General features: G+C 36.3%; 1 protein-coding gene across 1 annotated transcript in view; it reads right to left on the bottom strand.

The window, feature by feature from the left end:
• The window catches only part of LOC123691150 (rho GTPase-activating protein 21), a 296,813-nt gene extending 280,646 nt beyond the window's left edge, over nucleotides 1–16,167 (bottom strand). The window contains exon 1 of the mRNA XM_045635405.1: nucleotides 15,737–16,167. The gene's annotated coding sequence lies outside the window, so the exon portion shown is untranslated. The remainder of the gene's footprint in view (nucleotides 1–15,736) is intronic.
• Nucleotides 16,168–24,709: the final 8,542 nt, after the last annotated feature.

Genomic DNA, 24,709 nt, shown 5'->3' with positions numbered 1-24,709 from the left:
TAAACTGCGGAGTGCGCCAAGGTGGGCTTACCTCACCAGATTTGTTCAACTTGTATATGAATGACCTGATTGAGGAACTGAGTAAAACGAAGGTAGGTTGTCATATTGGCAGTACTTGTGTTAACAACCTCAGCTACGCCGACGACATGGTTCTTCTCAGTCCCTCAATCAATGGTCTGAGGCGCATGCTCTCAATCTGTGAACGCTATGCGCTTGAGCATGGTCTGAAGTATAATGTTGGGAAATCACAAGTGATGGTTTTTAAGGCAGGTCGCGGGCCGGATATGGTTCCTAACGTTTGCTTGAATAGCACACCCGTTGAACGGGTGGGACGGTTCAAGTACTTGGGACACTTTCTCACAGAAAATCTGAATGATGACGAGGATATTGAACGTGAGCGTCGATCGCTTGCCGTCAGATGCAACATGCTAGCACGCAGATTTTCTAAATGTAATGAAGAGGTAAAATCTATTCTATTCAAAACATATTGTCAAAATTTGTATACCTGTCAATTATGGTCAAATTTCTCTAGAAAAGCTTTAAGCACCATTAGGGTGCAGTATAATGATGCATACCGCATCCTAATGAAATTGCCTAGGTACTGCAGTGCGTCTAGCATGTTTGCAGATGGCGGCATCAATGACTTCTTCGCAATTATTAGATTGCGAATAGCATCTTTTTGGTCGCGTATACGCTCCTCTAATAACAAAATTATATATACGCTGTCCGAGTACTTGAACAGTCCCATTCTTAAGTATTGGTTATGTGTCCATCTGAATAAGAACCGTAAGTAGTTGTATTTTAATGTTAATGTTATTTTCTTTTTGTTTTTAAAATGTAACAGTTTTTATAAGTGTTCCTAAAATACTCAAAATCTTAAATGTAATTTTAATTATATAAATATGGATACCAGATATCTGAAATAAAGATCTATTATTATTATTATTATTATTATATCACAGAAGACCTACACTACTTCTGGGCACTTATCGTTTATCCACTATCAACACCGATATGCCGGCGGTATCATTGAAAGGCAGGATAAGTGAAATAACACCAATTGAGAGCAGTTGAATGTATTTCCTTTGGCACAGTTACAATGGAAATAAGTGCAAAGCGTGAACCGCTCATTGACATGACAACGTCGCAGAATAGCCAGCCCATTATAGTTAATAACAACAGCATTTGTGTAATTGTGCCTTGAACAAGGTCGCTAACCGTATTGTTGCTCTGGCAATGGCAAAGCAAACATTTCGCAATATTAAAGTAGTTATTGGTAGTGCATTTAATAAATGTTTGGCATCACGAAATTATAAGCTTGAAATCGAAGTTTAACCATGAAACATTTATCGATTTCGAAATTCCCTTGCTAAATGAGGTTTGGTTTTGACTAGTTGGAATACGAATTTAGCACTTTTACTAGCTCCTAACTGTGTCATCCTCAATACCTACTTGTCCCCTACACATTTATAGAACACAAATCTACAATCTAGCCCAGTAGTAATAGCTGACCGTAACTGAATTGAACAGAGACAGCATAAAAACGCCTCCCGCACTTTACAGCCGCATGAACCATAAACATCAAAGTTAAAACTACACAGTAATGACTTCGATAGAATCTTTATAGCCTGCAGCGGCTAAATTGGAGTACCCTCAGTTCAATTCCTTACGCAATCACATACAATAGATAAACAATCGCCGCTCTTAACGTTTTATCATTGATGACATTGATAGCGTGGCAAATGGCAATTTAAATCTCGCCCATTACATTCCTCCGTTCAATGTACCGCTACCAAATCTTCAAATTTAACAAATGATCTGGAGTCATAAGCGCTGGTGTCGGAGTTCTAATTATTATCTGACCTACGATGATAGAACTTGACTTCTTTTAATAAACATACTCTGTCCTATGGGCAATGGTCCGATTTCATTCGGTCTTTGTATGATTAGGAAAACAGTATTATAATGTTAAATTAATGAAATATTTGCACAAATTCATACTGTAAATTGAAGTGTTAAATCTTTAAAATTAAAATCAACACATTAAACACAACAATCAAAATCCCATGAAACATTTTTAATAAGACATTTATTGAGTCAATGTTAAGCGACAAGTTTCCGAAGATCTGATAATGTAACATGATACTGTACCCATTCCGCCAAAGGTAGGCCAATCGAAAGATTCGGTTACTGACCTCCTTTCCAAGTTTTCAAAACCGAGTAGTTACCTACAAATTTCAACGAAAACCGTACGGCCGTGTCAAAGGAGTTGTTGCGATGTAAATAATTCTCAAAATGGTCACCGATAAAAACGATCGAAGCAGAAATAATGAGGCGCCTGTATATGTGCCATGGGCGGTAGCAGGCTATATCGAAATACAATGTACAGTTGTAATTAATTGGATACAGTTAAGTTAAATACGTAATGGATACTGTCATATAAAGGAGTGCACAATTTAAGCCTGTCAAAATAATTGTTTTTAATGCGAAACAAAATGTAAATTGAAATTCGTGTTTTTCGACATTGAAGACAGCAAGACACTAATTTTATTTATCCCAAAGTTAACAATGTCACAAGTTGCTCGTTTATACAATAATCTGCCTTTTAATATTCAAGGAAATTAGAATATGTATCTAAAAACTTATCATAAAGCTACATGGATCCAGACTTCACTCAAATCGACAAAAACATCTATTCAATTGTCAATTATCTTACCATGCAGCTTTTTCAAATGCCCAACGGCAGTGTAATATGAATCAGGCATTACAAAGAAGTCCTTACGAGTTACGATGGTGTAATAGTTCCATGAAAATACCAATTTAGCACCGATTTCAAGTAAAGCGTTCTTGCTAATTTCTTAGAACAAAGCCTATATTGTTGCCTCAATGTTGCAGAATATTGAAAGCAGACTTATGCTCCGACTCGTTGTAGTGAAAATAAATAAGGTTCATTATGTAAATGGCACCATTCTATTTTGATTTAATAGGTGCTTTATCTTCAGGTCGCATTTGAAAATTACTATTAATATATACCATAATATTTCGTAATATACCACATTGGGGTGACCATCTGGTGGAATAAATTTTTGATCAGTTCAACGCCTCTTCATTGTTCCCGCCTCTTTTCTTCACACACCTTACCCAATTGGCATGAATAAAATTTACAAATTTTCAATTTACGTAAACATAATAAATGCAATCAAATCAACTGAAACAATTAAACAATGCTATTTAGGACGATAAAATGTTAATAAAAGTAACTCTACTTTTAAATTAACCATCGACATAATATCACAAAGTCTGAAAACAGTCAGTCAGAAAACGCATGTCAAATCCTCATAATAAAATCATTATTAATTCATAACCTCTGAAGAAACATATCCAAGCTGGTAGTGAGTAGGTCCCAAAATCGATACCCAAAACCACGCAACCACGAAACCTTGATATCGATCCAACCACAGCAGCTTCGTACAAAACCTTTACCACGTATTATTTTCGTCATCGTAATCCTACCCCGCGGCCTAAAGTAGTTAATAATAACTCAATCTAATCGGTACAAACAATACCTAATTGTTCATTTTATAAGACAACTTGCTTATGGATTTGCTTGTGTTCTCAAAGTAAATTAAAAATAAGCCTATAACATTCTCTCTATAGCCTCCTTACTCCTAACTACCACAAAATCGCTCCGTTGCGACAAATAAGAAAGGTAAAAACATAAGCAAACGCATTAATAACATTTAGTAAAAGTATACGTTATATAAAATTTGAAACAAGAACCTAGGCATTAAATAGAAGCTATTCGAATATAGGGAAAATACCTCAGCTTATCTCTGCAGGCATGCCGGATATCCGTTCCATCGGACTATGCGAGTGCAGAAATAAAAAGTGCTTTTAATATATTTTTATGCGAATATGAGCATTTTTCTGCATTGCATTCAATAGATACTATATTCTAGCAGTTCGTGCACTTTGCTAATGGGTAATTAAGAAAATGTTTAAATAAAAAAATATCAAATAATACGTACCTACCTAGATACAACATAGGACACATGGATCGTGGTCGCCAATCTACATACATTTATATTTTATTCCATAATGTGATAACTTACATTTTTGGTAAGTAAGTAACTAAATCATAATCATACTGAAACAAGTTCAACTCATGATTGGTTTCATTTAACAACTTTCTACGGGACAGGAACATTCCTATTGGAAGTCACTTTGATACATTGTGGTAACTCAGCTATCAGCTTATCTGTTGTGATGTTGTGGTCATGGCGTGGGCTGCACTATGGGCTTGAAAACGAAAGTCAGTATAACCATGAATGCTGTGAATCGTAAATCATTCGACGGTTAAACACTTTCACTTTATGAAATATTGTTTTTTCGAATGCAATTCTCTTTCTGCGAGCGCAGTATGGCACCACGTTTGGGATAATAAGCCAATTAGCCTGGATTTTTACGCACAGGCAATCGAATTAAGTGACAGATGTAAGAAGAAATAATTGATTTACGCTACGATTGCTATCAGCAGAAATTTATATTTTTAATGTAATATTAACGTTAATAACTTTGATAATTTCGAAATATTTAGTACCGCAATTGATTTTTGTGGGCTGATTTGTTTTATTTACAACTAAGTCCAAAAATAAGGTTAAAATAAGGCAAGATAACATTTTAATGTAAACATCGTAATCCTGACGTTCTCCCGTACTTAGTTTGAATACGACCAACTGATAACACATTGCAAAAATACGTTGAATATTTTCATTCCAGTTCAACTAAAGAGATTGATGTTTAAAAATTGAAAGAGCTATTTGCAAATCCTTGAGAACTAAGAGAAAAGAAAAAAAGATGTGTAATAATATAAATTACAAATGAATGCAATAAATTGCTAAATAACATTTCACAGCTTTGAATCTGAATACAGTCTTCATAATGCACTTACTCAATAACTTCGCAACTCTAATGATATTTGAAACCAATTAAAAATTAACGAGGCTGAAAGTACCAGGGTATTAGCACATTTCATTATAATATACAATCATGACACTTAATTAAAATTTGACTGACCGAACTTCACTGAAGCCGTTAGCCAAATTAAAAATTATTTTGTTTCTATAACAATGTTTTTGAGTTCGACTGGCCCGTCGAAAGGTTAATTATGAAATTGCGGTTAAACTCTTATACCCATTTGTATTATGTAGGTACCTACTACGTCCAAACTAGGTTTCCAAGCTAACCGTCAGAACTTCCTCTATGTCAATAATTCGAAACTTTTTACGATTCAATTTTATTTATTTTAGATAAGAGAACTTTTTCGAGATAAGCGTGAACTAAAAGCAAATATATTATGGACGATAATTCAGAAGAATGTGTAAAAGCAACGCGGGTATTTTATTTGAAACTTCCAGGTTCGTTGGATAATTTTATTGCTTATTTCAGATTATTTAGCATAATATATTTATTTAATATGCGAGACATACACATGCACATAACATACCTGTTTCACGAACGAGATAACAAATTATTATTCAAAAAAATACGCATGTTTTACAAATAATTCATATCAATTTAAAATTAAGCTTAAATTTTAAGAAATATTGAATTGAATTTATATTTTTGGTTTTATGGCATTCAAATGCTTTATACCGCTTAAAACCAAAAATATAAATTCAACAAAAAAGGTCGTGTTCCACCGTTACAATATTGTATGCACTGAAAAGTGCTTCATATTGGTTGAAATGGTTGTTAATCATCTCAATAGATGGCGCACGGTGTGTCCCTTCAGACACATAAAACTGAAAGAATAGAATAAATTCGATTGCTCGGGCGGGTCACGAGTGGCTGAGTTGGTGAGGCATCCGCCTCGGAATGGCGCGAAGGATGCGGGTTCGAGTCCCGCCTCGTGATCGATTTTTTTCTATTCTTTATAAATTTATAAATATTGAATTGATAAAAATACTATTTAACTAGCTTCCGCCCGCGACTCCGTCCGCGCGGATGTCGGTCTTTGCGTGGATGGTTTATTTCTCCATTTTGAGTAACTCGGACAATGACATCTTATAAATATCTATTGGACCCAAATACGGCTAGGTCTATAATAATACGCAACGTGTGTTCGCGGTACCTACTACAGAACAACGTCTATGGATAACTGAAAAATTGAGATTAATTTTTTTTCTACGTATTTTTCCAGGATAAAAAGTATCCTATTTTACGCCCAGGATAATAAGGTATAATTATACCAAGTTTCATCGAAATCGAACCGGTAGTTTTCACGTGATGTCTTCACATACAGACAGACAGACAGACAGACAAAAAATTTTTTAATCACATATTTGGGTTTGGTATCGATCCAGTAACACCCCCTGCTAGTTATTTTTTCAATATTTTCAATGTACAGAATTGACCCTTCTACAGATTTATTATATGTATAGAAGATACAATATTAGGTACTTTACACTTTAAACCTTAAATAGAACTTCATAGAAATAGCTTTAGTGAAACAGAAAGTAAACAGGACACAATGAATAAACAACTACATTACACTTTGTAACACAAACCAGATTTTGTTCTGTTCAAAGTTATCTAAAAAGTCAGTCGAAACCCACACTTTTTATCTGATAGGTAACGTGTAACGAAGGAAGATATTATTACAATCAAGTGTTTTTAATCGCACATTTAATAAAAAGGAGCTACCAACTTAGCTTTTAATGGTAAACCAATACTTTTTATCATTCATATTTAATTTTGTGTACCTACACAAGGTATCATCCATGAGAAAGCTAGGAAATCCTTACTCTTCAGCTATCGTTTTGTTAATTAAACAATAAAATATTGGTACTATCTGAAGCAGTAGAATAAATTAGGCATCTTAATCAGTGCCCACACAATAAACCATGTGAAGATGATGTTATAAAAACACACGCATTTCTTATCCTCAAAGACGCAAGGCAGATGAGGATACCATATTCCACAACATTCGATGCACGTTCTTGATAAAAGTTATAATAATCATCATATTATTATGTCCAAAGGTGAGACTCATCCACGCGGTGACGCACCGCGCATGCCCTATCTAACCACAGTCGTAGGTAACCAGAGTAGATAACAGTCACGTCAGCTGACGATCAAGCCATTTGAGACAAATCGCTATTGACTGAATCAAATCAACATTAATGTAACATGAGAATCGTTACAGCTCGATGATTTTTATATGACCCAGTTTTATGCCTGCTCTCATTTAGTTTGGAGTGTGTAAGCTGACATTTATATTATGTGTGTATTTTAAACAAATCGTATGCGCCAGAATATTTTTTTTTAATTCAAGATGTTTGTTACCTATGTGCACCTTCCCAACTGAATGAAATTCACTGAAAATTGTGAACGAAAATTTTACCCTTTTTCAATCTAACCATTTAATATCCATTATTACCATCTAGAGATCACAACACCAATTTCCAGCAAACTGATCATTCTCCTCTAATAAAATGATATAAATGTGGTAAACAAAAACCGCAATACGAAATTCGTGTGCTATCTCCCAAACCATAACCATATTGTTATTACGAAACCGCGATATCTCACGGGCGGAACTAGGTATCGACTTTGCGCTAACAACACAACATTCGTGGAACTAAGTATTGTCAGAATATTAGCCTTGCACGTGTTCCAGTAAAACTTTATCGCAAACTGAAAATAACAATGCAACTATATATACTGGCAGAAAAGTTATAAACAGATTACAAAGGCGAAAGACACGGAAGTATGTAACAATAGTAATTGTAGTGTCAGAACTATATTTACCAGATATACATTTCCCAATATTTTAAGCCTAGTCTTAATTCTTATAATCGTTGCTATTTAGCGTAACACGAAATAATTCATTGAAGCTGAATTCATCTACAAAACGTAACCTTATTTATTATTCGAGTTTCTAAGAAGTATCGATGAGAGGTCACATTGCATTTGCTTTATCATATCAAGGACGCAATGACCAATCACCGGCGACCTATAACTATAATGCATCAGACAAACAGATACGCGTCACCCTCAAACGACTCATCAATCATGTTAATTGAATGCTAATTGATTTTCACTCATTCTTTACAGTGCGAGATAAATACCCTGCTTGCTATTATTTACAATAGAATGGCAAAATATATAAGTACGAAGGTACAGTCTAAAATATAAGGTCTAGTTAGTCAATCTATGTCGTAATTGCTTGCTAGTAAATTTTCAAGGATCCTGAGTGTCCATAATTATTTATATATATAACATAATAATTAGTGCACGTCCAATGACGTCTCCAAATGCATCAACCGTTCTTTATCGTAAATCTCGACCAATTCTTGACCCTAACTGGGCGCCAACAGAAAGATACACATCTGACTTTTCTGACCCCAGACTCCTTATGAATATTAATCGATTATCAATATAGAGCTGGCCTTAATTATTTCTATTTACAATATCCATGATCACGCGCGTGCTTGTTGGATGCTGTGTTGGATCAAATCAGGATTGCTTTGACCGAGATCCAACGATGACGAGCCTTTAGTTCAATGGAAATAGGTATTCAATTAATTTCTTAGTGCGTATTCGTAATTTCAATGGCCATAAAATTATACTGATCTATAATAAAACTTTACATATTATATTACCTAATCTGACTCAAAACTCAAAATTTGTTTTTAATTTATTTTAATTGAGAGATCTTTAAATGTCATTAATTAAAAAATCATTTCATAATTTCAGAAATAACGGCAAAGGTTAGGTAAACCAATATGTATTGTAATTCGTTTTAAATAAGCACTAAAGTGTTAAATTCAGCAGTACCTAGTTCAGTTCAGTTCAGTTCAAATTAGAGTATGTTTCCTATTCACCCGGTTTTATTTACCTTGAGTGTCAGATTAATTGAAGTCTTGTTAGAAATCATTCAATTAACGCCAAACATGTAGAAGTAACAAATAGCTACACGTCACCTTAAGTCAAATAGCTTCCACACTTCGAACGCGTCCCGTAATTGCTCATAAATCCTGGAGCGTCGTGAGTAATTACTGGTAAATATTATAAATTGTCTCGTTGACACTAGTCCATTCGGAGGCTCGTGTGGAAGGCCGAACAGCGGGAAAACGCTGACTAAAACCTTTTATAGGAACTTGTCGCGCTGACAATCCTTATCGAACATCTTGTCCAACATCTCGCGTAGATGGATATTGCAAAACACAGAGATCGACTTCCACAATATACGACGGAGCCGAGCTTTAGTACAAACAGTAGCTAACACCTTTAAAGTAGCTCTCGAAACCGGTCTATAGTAGTGGAGGAATAACAATTTACGGCTCCTACAAAACATCAAATCGGGAGTAAAAAATAAATTGAACGTTAGCAAAAAATGAAATTACACAACCGTGTGGGCTTTTCATGGAATACGCCGTGATTCATCGGTGTAAATCGATTTGATCGACGCTATCAATTTACTGGATTAATGTTACAAAAACACACCACAAGGTTTCAGCTGCAATTGGGGGCATGCAAAACTGGACACACGATAGGCGTTGGCCGGCTTCTTTTCGGTGCCTATCCGGTATACATTACACATACATTATGCACAGACATAATGTTCAAATTATCAAATAATCTGATTTGAAATATTTAATTTTCATGCTATGGAACAAACGTATTAATACAAATTAACATTTAATACACATATTACATATTTAAGGATAATAAACTATAAGCATTTTAAGCTTCAGGGTATTATTGCTACTATCATTGTGTTCCATGTAACTATTTAATTATATCTTGAAACATACAAACATGGTATCAAATTTTGTCCAGACTGCTTTAAGTGATCTTTACTAAGGAAGTTGGCGCCGGCAGCAGGGTCTAATAAAGGCTTGTTATGCTAAATTTTACTGGTGCATTGCACTGCAGCGGTTCACAGTAAGGTAATTAAGGGTCGGTGACCGAGGCAATTCCCACATAAGCACTTAAGCATGTTTTGATTGCGTTATATTAAACCGAAAATTCTATAATCTAAACGTCGAGCACAACCTTCGTTTACTTCGTGATTTAAAGGTTGGTAAAAGTAACGTGTAAGAACGTGCTCATTAAAGCAATTTAACTCAGTATCTCAGGTAGCTATTGAACGCGAATAAGTTCCAGTCTCCTACATTCCACATATTTCTCCAGCGAAGCGGCACGAGATGGTAAACGCATCGGCATTCAAGTGCCACGGCTGGGTATTGTCCAAAACGAGTCCGCCCGTTCCCGCTTTTTGTTCAGATACATGAGACTTTACGGCGCGTCTTAACGAGCATCAAACCAGTTCCACATTTCTTCGCGTCACGCCAAATCTGGTAGTAAATACTTCAACACTCCCGTTTGTTCTCACGATTTTTTCCTACGAGGTTTATTGCGTTATCTATATAGTTTGAGACGATGATCCCCATCATTACAGTCGAATAATTACGTGCTTTCACTTAATTGACAATACCAAAGTAATTGGTTTGGAGCAAGAAACGGATCGCGGAGTGCCGTAAGCGAAAATTATCTACATTACATATATAACCAAAGGTAGTTCAGAGAAAAAGAGGATCACGCGAAACTTTCCTTTCACCTTCTTGGAATGTAACTCGCTAATTACGGCGTTCATCGTTCTCGTATTACAGCCGGCCAGGTTTTGGCGGATCCGTATGACCTAAGCGTTACTAACACGCGCATAATATATTCGTATCATGGGTTTATTCATGTCAATAATATTTCGCTTCAATCCACTGATTCTATTGTATTACCGAAATTCTTGCTAACATTTTTACGTCAGTCATTGTGTTGGAAATATGTGCGCACATGACAGTATGTTTGTAATAGGAGTACCTATAATCTTTCTCTTTGTTACAATATACACCAAGTATATGATTTCCTCCAAGAATTCGACATCAGCCTGTTTTTGTGCAAGACAATTAAGTCGTATTCATTATACATGTAATCTATGTAGTTTACATTCATAGCAAGGTTTTAATTGACTCTTGGCTCGACAAAACGATGTTTATTTAGCCATAATTAAATCGGAACTTTGACAAGATTTATTTGCAGCGAATTAGCTAGCCTAGTCTGACTGGTTAAGGCGGAAATCTAGGCGGTTGCTTAATGAACCGCATCCTTACTTGTCGCGACACTCGACAGCATCAACTTATTTAGGCAACGTAACCTCATTCGCTAGCAGTAAAACATTTTAATGATGACTACATTTCACATAAATATGGTGGAATTTAAGTGCTTTTAGAGTTTTAATGCCATTTTAGCTGACTGAATGCTGATCTAAATTGTAATATGGTTTTTGTTTAAACATTTTTACGGATTCAACAATCTGATATATTTTGTCACTTATGTGTTAAAATTTATTTATATAAGTCCGTTTTAATTTCGTTGTTTTATATGATAGAACGTTATCCAAACAGGTTTTGACTGAAGTTAAATTATCCGAATCCATCTACACATCAAATCTCGTGACTTTATACATTCATTGTATTGAATATACATATACAATAGTGAATAGGCATAGGAGACGATATTAAAATATCTTTTGCAGCTTACATTGTATTGTGTACGTAAGGAAGTAGCTTTTAAAGTGGTCCACTTTTTTCCAGTAGGTCACCCCATACTCTTTGTATTAGTCAATCACGACGGACACGACATCGTGATTAATCCCAGTCGGTCTAGATAGTTCAATCATTATCTAGATCTTGCCCATTAAAGAGAAAACTTGCGCTTGCGATCTGTCGTGACATGTATGATTGAGACATTTATACCAATTATTTATTATATACGAATTAATAATTTATTTCTAAACGCAATACCATAGATAGAAGAATAAACATATCATTCGAGTGTCAGACGCCGTTAGTCTACTATTTAAGAATCAGTTATTAATTATTATCAGACTTACGTTATGTGAATATCGGTCTACACCATCCCAGGAATCAAATCATTAGGACTTCAATCTATCTGTATCGTTAATACGTATCACAAGAAAATTAAAACCTAGTTCACTTCTAACTTCATTACAATTTTAAAAAGGAATACCTACCGCACTAGTTTGTCTAAATTAGGTAAAAACTAACAAGGTGCGAAACGAGAAAACACCAGTAAAGCAAGTCAACTAAGGCTAAATTGAGATTGGCTGCATCCATTATTCGAGTCAACATTAATGCATCCAGCTGGCAATCTTGAGTGGCTTTTAAATTGATAAAGCTAGTGAAAACCACGGCTTTCAGAACAAAATCTGATAGGTTCGCCATTATAGCTTTCTAGCGAACCGGCTTATTGCCAATTCTGTGGGATTTTTAACGAGACTGCAATGCTGTTGTTCTGTTTGTTTTGTCGCAGATTGATCTCGGGTAGTTATATCGTAAATTGGAATTTTAAAGGGCAATTGAATTTTGGTAAGTAACGAAACTCCATTGCAGGGCAATATTGTATACGTGACGATCATAATATAATAAAGCTGTTTCTAGAGGTCAATTATTAAAAAAAATGTTGTCTAGAATCTATTATCATAAAAAGCAGTTTGTAATTTGTGTTTTTAACGTAGCTATAGATATTAAAAATTCGAATGTGATACGATTAATATGAACTAATTTTAAAGATAAAAGGTTATAGATATATAATGAAATTCTTATTTGATTCAATAAATTAATTAATTATACATTCGTCTAGATCTAGAAGAAACTATTCGCTAAACGTAAATAATAATTTATTTTTATTGATCAATTTTAACCTGCTTGCAAAACGCTTTCATTTACATAATCGTTGTAATATCACTGACCGCTCTGCAAAAGTCAAAAATAAACAATTCCACTATCAGTACAAATAATACACATAATACCTATATATAATTAATTAGGGAACAGTTTTAAACTTAATTTTCGGGTCGTAAACTTACCATGGGCGATGTTTTCTTTCTTGAATAATGTGTAAATCATATTAGGTACATTGAGAAGACTGAGGTTTCTCAGTTTAAAAACTGCTTATACCTACACATAGGTATATTATAACAAATATTCTTCTACGGACAGAACTTCCACAGCTTTATGAAACTCACTAAAGAAAATCTTTCAATATTAACATTTAATTATTGCAAATCTCGGTACCTACTATATTCTAGGAGGTAGCAACGTTGACAAGTGAGCATTTTAGTATAGTTGGTTCTTTGATATGCTGTTCCTCTTGCTATTTCGGTTAGAGTCCGGGCTGTCTGGCTGGCCGCAGTGGTTGCGTTTATTAGTGCGCATCTTATCTGCACAGGAAAATATCCTTAATTTAAAGTCATTTTTTAATGCGTAATTTTTAATCGTTTGCCTTTAGATAGATCCATTAGACATACATTTTTTATTGCAAGACGTTTTGTTCGTTGTTAAATAGGTGCCAGACGCAATTTTTATTTCAAAATAATTAAAATATCATCGAAATAAGTGAAATTCCATCAACATGAGTCCCAGTGAAGGATAAGTAATCACTGTGTTACTTATACTATATATAATATTCATTTTACTATTTACCGTTTTTTTGCAACAATCTACCATATCGCCTCCTTTTTCCCAACGAACCTCAAATAGGACGTTAATGTAAACTTGATAAAAACAAATATCATCAAGAAATTAAAGACTTTTTAACGGATTTTAAACGCGATTTATTCATTGTATTATTTTCTCAAGTCATTAATTTCAAAATGTATAATACTCGCGTAAAATCAAACACTAGAAAATACAAATATCATCAAATTCATATTTATACCCAAAAGTGTAATAAATATGAAACCATCTATTAAAAATATTAGTTTACTAATTATTCAATATAAGTATTAAAAAAGGATAATATAATATAAATAATAAAGTTATTACTTACCTTTTAAGCGGAATCATGTTGATGTAATTTCACTTATTTCGATGACATTTTAGTTATTTTGAAATAAAAATTGCGTATGGCACCTATTTTACAACGAAAAAAACGTCTTGCAATAAAAAAATTATATCTGATGGATCTATCTAAAGGCAAACGATTAAAAATTACGCGTTAAAAAATGACTTTAAATTAAGGATATTTTCCTGTGCAGATAAGATGCGCACTAATAAACGCAACCACTGCGGCCAGCCAGACAGCCCGGACTCTAACCGAAATAGCAAGAGAAACAGTATATCAAAAACCCAACTCTACTAAAATGACTTTTTTTTAAACGTTGCTAGCTCCCGTACTACTAGAACTGGTATATATTTAAAACTAGGTAGGTAATTCTTATATTTTATCCTTAATACCATTTTAGTTCGAACTTCGAATGTAAAGGTTGCCACTTTTAACGATAGGTAACACTTTTAATTTTAAAATAATTCCACTGAAAAAAAAATTAATATTTTGTATTTTTTGAAAAATTGTAGATAATATACATAACTAACGCAACAAAACAAAATTATTCCAATTAAAAGTTAAACAAGAAGGTTACATGCAAGTTGATAGTAGGTATTTATTTTCATACCTAACTAATTTCATTTCATTCTGGCCATTTACAAAAAGAAAAAAACGTACCTAAATCGTTCTTTTTTCAAATTTTTAAAGAACCGTTTATTGTTTAATAACTTGTGAGTGGTGATCATTAGATTGTGAAATCATTAAAATCAAATCCATTTGTGAATATTTGCGACTTTCAAGCATTAATATTAATAACCAGGTAGGTGTCAAATATCGTAGGTATGTATGCTAGCCCTTGTTTATTTATAGAAGATGCAGCTTTAGCGTTTAACAGGATGTATGACGTAATCAGTAATATATTGTGCATGCCGCAATTTCGTACAATAATACCTACGTACATACTAGGTATCTCATGTTATACCATATTATATAATATGCATGTAGGTATTTTCCTTCTATTGTAAATTTGGTAGGTAGGTAGGTACCTACAACGTAGTAAAGAGTTGTTACCCAGTGCAATAGTACAACTACCTAGATATTTCACCGTGCAAATTACCGAAATTCCAAGTACCATTAAATACCTACTTAGTAGGTATTTATACAATATACATATAAATTCAAGAAAATATTTGGCGGGAAATTTATCTATTTGTTATTGTTTCACTCAACTTTACGGTAGGTAATTTAGTATTTTTATTTTTTGTTGAAATATTTTAAACAAAGTGAAGTTTTTTAATACCTACCTACCTTCTCTTTTTGTGTGCATGTTTTCAAACGATGTAAGTTAAAATTCCGTGTCTTCATTTTACTTCAAATACTCGGCATGCCGGTAGCAACTAGTACCTACCTACGAGATTTAAAAACAAAAAATCTGTTTGGATAAGACGTAAGGTCGTGCCGTCGTTTACATTGTTTTTGGTTTAGCTCCTTTTTACCAATCATGAAGGTTGCATTCCCGATCCCGCCGTATGGCCCGGCATGACTGCGCGCGCCTTGCACAATAACTTGTTGAATTTTAACGTATTTCGACTCACACAAAATTAAATGTGTACTTTCTTTACGTTTCTATATAACTTTTAATACATTTATTTTGTTTATTACAACAAACAAAAATTTATGCGCTCGTTTATCACGACATCGCTATAGCAAATTACCGGTCACGCAAATGTATTTCGATTGAAATGACCGTTGAGACAAACAACACGAATGTGGGCCACGAGATAATACGTATTATTATCATCAGAAAACAGATAAAATAACTAACCTGATGGCTCGGCGCTGTCGTTTATAATCCAAGCTGCATCTTAACCTCAAAAAGCACCTTAAACACAGTCACGAAACGAAGGTCACGGTTATGGTAACTTGCATAACACCACACAACCTTTTCACCAGTTATAACGCATGGGATAAAAAACAATATACGACCGAGGATTACTGTTAATGCTGTTATCATAAACACACAAATGCACAGTTCGTTGCACGTTTATTTTTCAACAAGCGACACGAGTGTCCATTCGGGACTCCATCAGATCGCATATTTTGTTGTCCCGTATTAATAACTAGCACCATTTAATACTTGTTGTCATAACTTTTATGCAGTTTACGATAAAACATGTCACAGCCGTGCACTGCACTCCGTCTGACACGACGAATATGGCCGATGAATTTGAACTACGCTTGCGTCGGCCGTCGAGCTAAGGCAAGCCGTTTATCCAGGTAAGGAAAAAAAACGTTACGAACCCAATGCCATCTAGCGCGCGACGCTTGAACTAAGTAAAGAGTAGTGGCCGCGTTAACTTATCCGACCCAAGCCAAACTTTGATTATAGTACTTGAGTTACTTAAATGTTATAACGATAGATGGCGCAACCACCGTTTCTTAACATTATTATAAAATTTTATTTATTTAAAAAAATTATGCTTTTGCCTGTTAGATGTAATCTAAAAAACTGTACATGTTCTAAAAAGAAACAAAATAAATTATAGTAGGTATTTTGATATTATTTTATCTTACTTATTTAGTTTTATCATTTGTGTGTGCCGTTCATTCATGTAACTAACTTGATGATAACATTCATGAATAAACTATCAGATGTAATATATTTGACAGATACACAAGACGAAAAGTCCGCCAGTTTCAGCGACCGCCAAAATCTACGCGCCTTAATTGAAAAGGAAAATCCATACATAACCAAGTTAAAGCATTGAAATTTGCGTGTTCGGAAGTCATGAATTTCAAATTAATGTGTAAGTACCTACATAGTTAGTTGAAAATTTCTTTTGATTACCTAGATAATATTACCTATATTATGAATTCAATCACAGGCACATTCTCCTTATTAGCTGTAAGTTATATGAAAAAGTAAATCATTTTTGTATAAATCCAAGAAATTTCTAAGTAACGGTCAAAACAAGATAAGGTAAGATATTTTATGAAATCGTGTTTTTTCGAAAATGGATAAGTCCATTGAAGTCAATCAGTGCACAGCTGTTGTGGTACGTATTTGGGCTATTAGGTAGGTACTTATTAAATTTAAAATAGCCTTCAATTGACATCATTTTGTTTTGTATATTAATACAGTGCGATCATGAGTTCTCGTTTATTGCTCCTGGATCGTTTATTGCTTTTGAATTTGATGCACGTATGCTTTTTTTTTTTTTTTTTTTTTTTTTTTTATAGCATTGGAAGGCAAACGAGCAGACGCAATGGCCGATGTTGATGGCAAAGTGCGTCGCCCATAGACGTCCATAACATACGTTATGGGTGTTGCCTACCATAGAGGGAAAGGGGATGGGATAAAAACGGTCTTAAGGAGAAAGGTGGAGCTAACCGTGAATTAGGTAGCGGTGTGCTTTTGGCCTTTAAGAAACACATATGCTTTTTTCTTAAAATAACTCAAGTCGTAGTTCCTCGGAAAGACAGTCGATGGCAGATTATTCCAGATTTTACTAGTCCGTGGAAGAAAGCTACGGTTGAAACGCACCGTTGTGCTGCGCCAACCATCCAGGTGGTGAGGATGGTATAGGCTTTTGTGGCGAGCTGTGCGATGGTGGAATTGAGCGGCCGGAATAAGCTCAAACAGCTCTTCAGAACACTCCCCGTGATACAATCGGTAAAATATGGAAAGACACCCTAAGTCCCTTCTTAACGATAGAGGGTCAAGCTTTACGGTCAATCTGTGGTCGTTGATGATTCGAGCCGCTCGACGTTGGATGCGGTCAAGTGGAAGAAGTTGGCAGTTCGGGGCTCCAGCCCATAGATGAGAGCAATACTCCAAGTGGGGTCGCACCTGTGCTTTATATAGCAGCAGAAGGTGATTTGGCTCGAAGTACTGCCTCGATCTATTGAGCACACCCAACTTTTTAGAAGCCAGTTTTGCTTTTTCTTCCAAATGACCGCGAAATTGGACGTCTCTCGAAATATCAACGCCAAGGATTCCGATGTAGGGTGAAATACTTAGGGTAGTGCCCTGAAAGCGGGGTGCATTGCCAAAAGAAGACTTTTTTGCCGAGAACGCGCAGACCTGTGTCTTCTTGGGGTTGAATTCCACGAGGTTTAGTCTACCCCATTCTGAGACTTGTTCCAAGGAGGTCTCAATAGAAGAGACAAGGCTCGTTCGACACTCATCTATAGTCTCCTTGGAGGATTTTGCATGGCCGGAATAACTGGCATCTCCAGTGCTGTCATCCGCATAGCAATGTATGTTGCTGGTTTGCAACATATCATTGATATGCAGGAGGAACAGCGTTGGAGATAGCACGCAGCCTTGGGGCACACCAGCATTTATCGGCAGAAGTGCGGAGCATGAACCGTCTACAGCGACCTTGATGCTCCTGCCACTGAGAAAGCTAGCGACCCAATCGCACAATCCCCCAGGTAGTCCGTAAGATGGAAGTTTGGAGATAAGTGCCTTGTGCCAAACCCGATCGAAGGCCTTGGCGATGTCCAAACTTATAGCCAACGCTTCCCCCTTACTCTCAACTGCTTCCGCCCATTTGTGGGTTAAATAGATGAGAAGGTCTCCAGCAGAACGACCGTGTCGAAAGCCATACTGGCGATCGTTTAGTAGCTGGTTTTCTTCTAAGTAACCCAGGAGCTGGCAGTTAATAATGCTTTCCATTATTTTGGAGAGTATGGAGGTTATGGCGATAGGTCTATAGTTTACCGGATCAGTGCTATCGCCTTTTTTTGGGATCGGGTGCACCAAGGCAGTCTTCCACGAATTCGGAAAGATACGCATTGAGTATGAGAGCCGAAACAGGCGCGTCAGAATCGGTGTAAGTTCGGGAGCGCACGTTTTCAGTACAGATGGGGAAATGCCATCAAGCCCACTCGATTTAGAAGTGTCCAAAGAAAGGAGCGCTTTTCGTACAGCTCTTTGCGTGAACCGGATTTCTGGCATCGAGAAATTGCACTTAGGGATGGAAGGCGGTGAGGCGTCTTTGTCGTCCAAGTTAGAATTCGCTGCAAAGATAGAGCCCAAGAGGTCAGCCTTGTCTTTAGCAGAGTGGGCCAAAGTGTCATCTTCTCTGCGCAAAGGTGGATATGAGGATCGACTAAAGTTGTTTTGAATAGCTTTAGCAAGCGACCAAAAAGCCCGGGTTCCCGATGGAAGTTTGGCAAGTTTCTGCCCAAGTCTGTTTATATAACTAGCCTTCGCCATGGCAATTTCTTTTTTGTAAGCCCTGGAGGCGGAGTTGTACTTTTTTTTAAGTGTTCTAGTGTTGGGATCAGATAACGACTGCGCATTAGCCCAAGCTTGGAATTGTTCCTGTTTGCGGTGAGATGCCTTGGTGCAGGAGCGATTAAACCAGGGCTTAGTTTTGCCACCGACGGGGACTACAGAGGATGGAATAAAAAGTTCCATACCCTGCAGGACCACATCGGCAACAGAGTTGGCGCAGTCGTTCGGATCATTTGTCGAAAAGCAAACTCGGCCCCATGGGTAAGATGCGAAGTATGTACGCATCCCATCCCAGTCGGCTGATTTATAATGCCAAACTCGGCGGCAGGCAGCCTGTTCTTGCCGTTGGACGTGACTGACGGGGACTATACTGCGGATCAGACAATGGTCTGACGATCCCAACGGTGCCTCAACGGATACCTTATAATCACCAGGGTGTGTGGTCAGGAGCAAGTCCAGTAAAGAGGGGCTATGTTCGTCAATGTCAGGTATACGTGTAGGTGCGGTGACCAGTTGTGTGAGACCATATGACAATGCGAAGTTATATGTTGTCCTCCCTGCGTGGTCGGTTACCCGAGACCCAAGCCAGTCGGAGTGGTGAGCGTTAAAATCGCCCAACACAATTAGCTCACTAGATGGGAATTGCTGCATCAGTCTGTCGGACGTTGTCTGAACATGTTCGAATAGTTGTTCCGTGGCAGTGTTTCCGCTATGGGACCTGTAGAGGCAAGCATATATACGGGAGCGATCCCTAAATTCAATATGTAACCAGATAATGGACAGACCCTTAGCTTCATATGTGCAGAGACGTCGACAGCAAATGTCATTCCTAACATACACGCAGACACCAGCGCGTGGGACGAAAGCATGTTCAAGTTTGTAGCTTGGATACGTGAGATAAGCCATGTCTGGAGGAGAGGAAATCTGAGTTTCTGTCAGAAAAAGCAATGCCGGCTTAGCTGTTTCAAGGTGGTGATGAACAGCATTTAAGTTGCTGTGGAGACCTCGGATATTGCAAAAGTCTACGGAGAGCATAGAGCATGAAGATGTTTTGCGTCTATTGTTTTTACCCCTAGATGTAAGAGAATGCGGATTTATGCCCGCCCCAGAGTACGACGGGCTGCCACAGCGCGGACGCTGTGGGAGGGATTCTCCCGCACAGCTTGTGCCGGTACCCTCCTGGGGTAAACAACCTGATAAAGCCGCTTGCATGTTGTGTTATAAGAAATATTGGAAGGATAAAGGGATTTGGAAAGGAGTTAGGGAGAAGGGGCGAGGATGGGAGGAAATGAGGATAGGGAAGGAGAGGATGGGTAGGGGATGGGAAGGGATGTGGGCCTCCGGACCCCTCACTCACCGTACGGAACGCGACAGTAAACTGTCACTATGGCGCCGATATTCTGTGAGGGTGTGGTACCTTCCCCGGTGCGAGCGTGGCCCAATTCGTGCCGAAGCATGCTCGACTCCCACTCAAAGACCTACCTAGATAAAATCTGCAGATGTTATCTGCCGATATATTAAATTATGTCAAAATACTCTAAGGTGCCTACGGATACTTGACGATAAAATATAAGTCATCTGCGTAGTGTGCGTTGCTCCTTCGGTTTAGGCCGGTTGGCGCGCCGCCCCGGTTGCAGAGCTTCACCGACCATCAGTGCGTACGTCAGTTGCGCTTGTCATATGTATGGCAATTCATAAAACCGTTCATAAGCTAGACCGACCTTACGCACGCGAATTTCCATACATATAACAAGCGCGACTGATGTACGCACTGATGGTCGGCAACCGGCCTTAGTACCTATAGAGAGCGATATTGACAGATATGCGCTCAGATACAGATATGTTACCGCATCTGCCTAGTGTGTGACCCGCTTTAGTTTAGTAAACTTTAGTTATAAGTATTATATTATGCAACTTATGAATGAATGCTCAATGCATGGATGTATGATTTTTGCTCTACTACGTAAAATTCGCAGATCGGATAACGGAATTAGATAAAAGATTTTCCAGTTTTCAATATCGAAAATTAAGTGTTCGTATCGGAATAAGGGGGGGGGGGGGTTTGGTTAGGTTCGTAGTATTTTTTTTTAACTACACACTCTCCGTCGGCGTCGTCTCGCAACCATCTTGTCAACGGTCAATGAGCACGCTAGTCATTAATTATTAGGACGAGCGTTATTATCTACTTTTTTTATTGGAATTTTGATGGAAAGCTAGGATGTGGTCTAAGATGTGGTCCCTAGTAGGTACCGGTTCACTCTTCGCTTTGTTCAATCTGCTAATTAGTTGGACGTTGAGTGAAGCTTGTAATATTAACGTTCGGCCTAGTCATTCAATTGAATGTCCTCATTCAATAAACGCGCTAGTCGTTCAATCAAATAGCAAATTCAACCTGATGACGGCAACATCTGTACCACATTGAAAATATTATGTCCTTACAAAATACCAATTTAGTCAAATATTGTGTTTCTACTCGTATGAACAAGTCTCCAACTTTTTTGTGTGTGTAAGAGATAATATTATGAATGGATGAATGAATGAATGAATAAATGAAAAATTCTTTATTGTACACCATATAGGACAATTTAAAACACATAATAATGAATAACTTAATTAACAAAAATAACAGACGTAGGTAACGCCTTTGACGTCATGAGAGGTAGATCCAACTCTCTTTCTTCCTACACAACAGATAATAGGCAATAACAATTAGCTATCGGCAACCGGAAAACACAAAAACATAAAATTATTGATAACCGAATAATTAGAAACCACCTATCTCCTCCAAGCCGACTGGTCATCGTGGGGGAAAATGACCGCGACCCTCTAAAGATAAAAAAATATCAGTAAAAATAAATATAACGATATATACATAGCAACTTTAAACTGCCGATCACTAGGGACCACCGAGAAATTGAAAGAATTAGAACTAGCATTGGATGAAATAAAATGGGACATTATTGGTATTAGTGAAGTAAGAAGATTTGGAGAAAAAATAGAAGACCATGGAAATTACATACTACACCACATTGGGGAGACGCCCGGATTATATGGAGTCGGATTTATAGTTAAAAAGAATTTTGCCAAAAACATTAAAGAACTAAGGGGTATTTCAGAACGAATAGCAATTCTCAACATTCTATTACCCGTAGATGGTGAGGAAGAACAAGTATGGACTATAATCCAGGCGTATTCGCCTATTGAATCAAATAAGAAAGAAGATATAGTAAAAATAGAAAAATTTTACGAAGACCTACAATTAACTACTTCATATGCATCAAAAAACATGATAATTATGGGGGACTTTAATGGACAGATTGGTAAACAAAAATGTGGAGAAGAATATAACATAGGATGTCATGCATTTGGCAATAGAAGTAAAAACGGCTCACGACTAGTTTCATTTGCCATTGAAAATAAGCTAAGCATCCTAAATAGTTTTTACAAAAAGAAACCATCGAAGAAATGGACATGGATCTCTCCCAATGGCCGATATAAAAAAGTGATCGACTATATTATGTCTAATAATATAAAAGTTTTTAAAGATTTGTCTATTTTAAACAACTTCAATTTTAATTCAGATCATAGAATTGTTAGAGCAAAACTATCAGGAAAACGTGCTAAAAGAGCACGAAAATATCACTACAGCGTGAAAGGCATTGAATGCACCGGTAGCAAAGATTTACTTCTGAAAAACCTTGAAATATCCCTGCAAAATGGTGGTAAAGAAAGAATGTCGACTCAAGAAAAATACATCAGATTGATCAAACAACTAAAAACAGAAACTATGAAAGTAAACATAACTAGTAAGAAAGTGATATCATTTAAAACTAAGGAATTATTACAAGAACGGAAAGAACTGATACAACAAGGAAGAACTTACAAAAACAATGGCCATAAGATAGCAGAATTAAGTAAAAAGATTAGTGAACAACTTAGAAAAGAACGGAAAATGAAAAGGTCAACAACATTGAGAACATACATAGAAAAAACAGGAGGAATAAAGAAGGCGCTGAAAGAAATGAATCACAAAAAGGACTGGATTCCAAATATGAAAAATAAAAACAATGCAAAGACCACTAAAAGACTAGAAATACTAGGTATCGCTACGGAATATTATCAAAATTTATACAAAAGCAATATAAAGGAACAAAGAATAAAGGTATATAACTCAGAAAACCAAGAAGAGATTAAACCAATTTTGAAGGAAGAAACAATAAAATCTATCGAAACACAAAAAGTAGATAAAGCACCTGGATCAGACTTAATCACAAATGAAATACTAAAAACTACATTACCAGTGTTAGCACCGATACTTACAGATTTATTCAATGAAATCCTCGAAACGGAAATCATTCCGGAGGACTGGACCAAATCGACAATTATACTGTTACATAAGAAGGGAGACAAAGGTGATATAAAAAACTATAGACCGATCAGCTTAATGTCAAATATTTATAAAATATTTTCTAAAATAATATTAAACAGAATTACCAATACACTAGATGAAAACCAACCTAAGGAACAAGCTGGTTTCCGAAGAAAATTATCAACCTTAGATCACATACATACTCTACGACAAGTTTTACAGAAATATAGAGAATATAACAAAACATATTACATTGGATTCGTTGATTTTAACAAAGCGTTCGATACCTTGGAACATGAATTTATATGGGACGCTCTAAAGAAACAAGGGATACATGCAAAATATATAAGAATAATTAAAAACGTATACACAGCGAGCACAGCACAAATTAAACTTGAATCTACTGGCAACGAATTTCCTATTCAAAGAGGTGTACGCCAAGGAGATCCTATATCACCGAAGTTATTTTCAGCAGTGCTGGAGATGATTTTCAGAAATCTTGACTGGACCGAAAATGGCCTCAATATAAATGGAGAAAATCTCAACCACCTGCGCTTCGCGGACGATTTAGTTTTATTATCAGAAGATGCAGGAACTCTGGGTGTAATGATGCAGCAACTATCGGATGAAAGTGCTAAGGCAGGACTGACAATGAACTTAACTAAGACCAAAATTATGACGAATTCTCAACGAACAGTAACAAACGAACGAATAACAGTAAACAATGAACAAATAGAATTTGTAAATGAATATATATATTTGGGCCAACTTATATCGACAGTGGATTGCATGAATAAAGAAATAGAACGAAGAATTAATAATACTTGGAAACGGTTTTGGTCTCTACGGGAAATAATGAAGAATAAAGATATGCCTATGAAAAGAAAAAAGAAAGTGTACGAAATATGCATTATGCCATGCTTACTTTACGGGTGCCAGACATGGGCGTTAACAGATTTACAGGAACATAAATTAAAAGTCTGCCAAAATTCAATGGAACGTAGTATTCTGGGTATAAAACTAAAAGATAGAGTGAAATTAGAAGAAATTAAAAATAAAACTAAATTTAAACATGCACTCACAACCTACAGACAGCTGAAATGGCGTTGGACAGGACATATGTTTAGAGAAAGTAGAGAGAAATGGACTAAGTTAGTTACGGAATGGTATCCAAGAGATAGCAA

Source organism: Colias croceus, chromosome 4, assembly GCF_905220415.1.
Source record: "Colias croceus chromosome 4, ilColCroc2.1".
NCBI lineage: Eukaryota > Metazoa > Arthropoda > Insecta > Lepidoptera > Pieridae > Colias > Colias croceus.
Note: the sequence above shows the minus strand (reverse complement) of the source record. Positions and strands in the feature narration are given on the sequence as shown.